This window comes from Anolis sagrei, chromosome 2, assembly GCF_037176765.1.
Source record: "Anolis sagrei isolate rAnoSag1 chromosome 2, rAnoSag1.mat, whole genome shotgun sequence".
Taxonomy (NCBI): domain Eukaryota; kingdom Metazoa; phylum Chordata; class Lepidosauria; order Squamata; family Dactyloidae; genus Anolis; species Anolis sagrei.
This window is the reverse complement of record NC_090022.1, coordinates 65,517,605-65,522,309: the sequence shown is the minus strand read 5'-3', so window position 1 is coordinate 65,522,309 and position 4,705 is coordinate 65,517,605. Positions and strand designations below refer to the sequence as shown.

Below are 4,705 nucleotides of genomic sequence, written 5' to 3'. Positions count from 1 at the left end.
AATTGTGGATGAACTATAAATCCCATCATCCAATTTCCTCCAAACACTTCCAGTATTTTCTGTTGGTCATGGTGGGTATATGCACCATGTTTGTCCAGATCCATTGCTGATGGGGTTCACAGTGCTCTCTGGATGTGGAAGCTATCTTGGAAAAATACATGCATGGATACTAGACATATACTTACATACATATTTTCATGTGTGTGTTTGTGTGTATTGGAATGATATAGTCTATCACACAGTGGAGATTGGTGGGTTCAATATAAATATGAATCTGTTCCTGACATTTTACCCTAAATTTTAAAAGAGCCATGGAAGTTGTTGAGCCTGTCTGAGAAGGTTCGGCACCTTTGTATATCTCCTTTAATGTTCAGGGAATAATCCAGAGCAGATTCACTGCACTACTGTCATCTGAGGCAGCAGTCTCGGCTGCCATGAAAGTGAATGTATCAAACAGAGAACTGGAAGTCTCATGGCAAGCATAGGACTCTGTGTGACATTTGGAATGGAGAAATGACAAAATAAGCATCTCTTCATTCATTTCTTCCATTTTCCACTACCTGCTTCCAAAGTGACTTTTCTCAATCAAGAACAACTATTGGTTTAATGTGTATGTGTGCAACATGTACTTAAAGCTTAAATGTGGTGGATTGCACAACAGAAAATAGGGTTTTCCTTTACTGGGATTACCTTTGCCTCATTCAAGGACCCATTCCTTTCTGTTTGTGGCGGCTCTTGTATTTTAATCACTGTAGTTTAAGTTTTGAGACCAACAGTGAGGAATGAGAGGAAAGTAAGGGGGAAAGTGAAAGATAAGAGAGATCGAGAAGGCTGAGAATGTGATGGGAGGCAATCAATACTAGAACATCTTTCTTCTTGAAGAAAGGTTAGAGAGAAATACTTCCCCTTTAACACCAAATATTAGCTGCTATGTGCCTTTTAGGAATTCTATTTCATGATCCAGAAGCTAAGTTGTTGTTCAGTGAAAGATAACATGAAAATGTAAGATTTGAGGTTTATCAGAAGATGGATCAGAAAATCACACTCAGAAGTCTGACATTTATGTGAAACGAGAGATGAAGTTCAAGGTATTTGGGATAACAGACAACTGCTGGTTTTGGAAACTAGAATCTTTGAAATTATTATGGTCATTGCAAGCTCTTTGCCTAGATGCGAGTTTCATCGCCATTGAAAACAAATTTATCTTATGTTTCTGAAAAAATGCAACAGTTTTTTTTAATGAAAAGTTCAAATAATCATCCTAAAAAGCAAGGTACTGCTTGCATTGTTGAAGCAAGGAACTACAAATATCACAGAAAGTATTATAAGCTTTTAAGGGTTTGTGCATTTGAAGCGAGAAGGGGGCAGACATTATATATCATACCTGAAAAAAAACCCAAAACTATCAAAATGTGGTAGATATTTCAATTTTTAAAAACATTGTTGATTGATGCTACCTTATTTTGGCCACAAGGCCAGAAAAATGTAAGTGAAGGCTGGTTATTCATTAAGAGAGGGGTGTTGTAATCAGGTGTGTGCAGTCACAAATTGTGCTTGCTTGAAATTTAGCCTCTATGGTACCATGCACCCACACTTTGTCTTCGTCTTTCTCACCTGAATTAAGATGAGGAGTGCCTGAGACACAGATGTCCCACTATGCATGAGTCAACTGCTAAGAGGATTCCACTAGCAAAAGCCTTGGTCTGATACTTGATACACTTTGGACTTCCTCCCATGCAATAAATAAAGCATTAGGGATCGTTGTTTTTCCCTTAAGCTCCACAATGCCCCGTTTGGAAATTAAAAGAATGATTTTCTTGCCCCCATCACATGTTTTCTTTCTACAGCTTTCTTTTCTTCATAATCTTATTTCTTCATAATCTTTTGTTGTTGTTGTTGTTGTGGAATACTTGGTACAACATAGATGTGGAAGTCAGCATGGATCCTCCAAACCAGACAGTATATCTTTGCATATGGTGTGTTATAACTTGCACATCAGTAGGCTTGGGCTTCAGTCTTCCACCACTCAGTTCCTCACTGAGTTTCAGTCTAGCATTTGCCTTCCCATCACATGGGAGACATTTTCCTCCCATTGTCTCCTCCCCATTTTCTTTTATTTGAAGAAATCCTCTGTGTTTTTTCTCACGATACACAGGACCGTAAGCCAGGATTTTGATTGGGGGGGGGGGGGTGAGTTTGATTCGGTGGGGGGGGGGGGGGACTCAGGATCTACCCTAGCAAACCTTTTGTATCATTATCCCAATACCCCCATGCATATGGGATATATTGAGCATGGTGATCAGATGACAATATGAATAAACATAACTGTTTAAATAATGTGGTAGTAAGGCCTTCTTGCAGACCACCCTGAGAATTTCGGGAGGGAGGCTGAAGCCCCTCAAGCTCCCCCCCCCCCCCCCCCCCGGCTACGGGCCTGCACAGTAGTATTTTTAACGCAAAATCATTCAACAGGATTTTTTCTATTCTATATTATTCTATATTACAATTTATAGGTACAAATACCTCTCACTTCAAAAGGTAACTGTTGAATTTACATTGTTAAAAAGATATAAATTACAACTTCTTATTCTGCAGTTCTAAAGATAAAGCTGGAAAAAAGGATACTATACTGCCCATTTTGGCTCATCCTTCCAGAATGACATCATCATTATCTTTGTAAATGGGCAATGGGGAATTCCCATCACACATTAAATTTCATGCTTTTACACATCTCTATGCAGGGAATTAAAAAGAAGAAGTCAATTGCCTTTTGACTTAGGAAGTGTAGGAAAAATAACAATTTTGAAATGGTGAAATGCTGGGTCATTGACACCCTCCTTGGCACAATTAACAAACATTCAGTGGATGTCATCAACTGCTTCTCCGTTCCTCACAATGAGTCAGAAGATGAAGCGGTAGTTGACATGGAATATGTATGAGCTGCACAAGAAAGTGTCTCAAAGTGAAATTATTCTTAGATGGTATACAACAGGACATGACATCACAGAACACTCTGTCCTGATTCAGTTGGGAAGCACACAATCCAATTCATCTCACTGTGGATACTAGTCTACAAAATGGACATATGAATATTACGGTATATGTCAGTACTGCAATGGGAGTCCCTGGTAAAACTATGGGAGTAATGTTCACTCCCCTCACCGTGAAGTATGCCTACTATTTTCTATGCCTACACAGAGCAAATAGGTGTGAATCTCATTATGAAAACTTGTTTTAGCCAAATCAAGTGATTAGTTTGTCCAGTGACCAACAAGTGGCTACAGCTTCAGTGTGGATCCAGGATACTCTGAGCACAGCACTGCAATATGCAGAAGACATATTGTCTGGTAAAGTGGCTGCGGACAACACCGTTGGTCGTTTTCTGATGGACCACAATAGCCAAGTTCAAACAATTTCTCCTGAAGACTTTGAGACAATGTTGAACAGAAATATCAATGATCTGCCGATGGTGAGTTACCTGGCAAACCTCACCCAGTCACAGATTGCAATCAATGAAAAAATTCTAAATCTGTGACAGATCTTCTGAGAGAAAATGAAGAAAATTGGAATTTGTGCCCATGTGATCCATGTTATGTAGTTGGACTATAATTCTGAAATTACTATTAGCCTAACTTCCATCCTTGCTCCATCTGTTCCCTCCTTCTCACAAGAAAAATAAAACCTGAAAATGAAACGGGCTGACAATAATTAAAATTATCATGATATAGATAGATAGATAGATAGATAGATAGATAGATAGATAGATAGATATAGATAGACAGACAGACAGACAGAAAGACAGAAAGAGAGATAGATAGGAAATGGTGAAATATCTGGAACCCATGATACAAGCTTGTGTCATGTGATGGACTCCATTGGTAGCCATTTCTTAAATGTGTATAAACACTTATTTTATTGTGTGTGATGAAGTCCTTAGGTCAAGATCTATCAGTGCTGTACACAGCTAATAGTTGTGTAACACATGTGGATTGTTTTATTGAACATCATGCAATCGCCATATCCAGCTGATGATGTTGGAAGCAGATGTACTCATTAGGTCCACCAAGGTGCCCTGGTCATTCTTTAAAAGAGTGTGTGGCCCCACTGTGTAGTGCCCTGAGACCCAGGCAAAACACATACCAATATGCATCAAATTGTGCATTGCAATTGTGCAATAGTGTGCCAGCCATGTCCATGTTGCAGTGATCAAGATCCCATATAGGAATTATGTATCCCATATAGGAATTATGTAGTGGAAGCAGAACTCTGCTGGTAGTTATTTATGCTTTGAAGCAGCAATGCTAAATCTTGGCCATGCTATGAGTAAGTTTTCACACTGCAAAATTACAACACTTTGATGCCACTTTAACAGCCAAAACTTCATTGTATGGAATCCTGGAATTTGTAGTTGGTTGTGGTATCATAAATCTTTGATGGAGAAGGGTAAATATCTCATAAAACTATAAATCCCAGGATTCCATAGCATTGAGCCATGGCCGGTCATGTGGTGTTAAACTATATTCGTTCTGCAGTGTGGATACAGCTCAAGTTAAATTAATATACCATAATTGAAGTATACTAGTAGTTATCTTTGTGGCAATAATGTCACAATCATGATTAGGTAACTATAACTATGGAACAGTTACAAATGAATAAATGTAGGTAACCATTCTGTATCCACAATGACTACTTATTCACTATTGCC

General features: G+C 38.7%; 1 pseudogene; it reads left to right on the top strand.

Moving 5' to 3' along the window:
- Window positions 1–2,807: 2,807 nt before the first annotated feature.
- On the top strand, window positions 2,808–3,535 carry LOC132766688 (eukaryotic translation initiation factor 3 subunit F pseudogene; annotated as a pseudogene).
- Window positions 3,536–4,705: the final 1,170 nt, after the last annotated feature.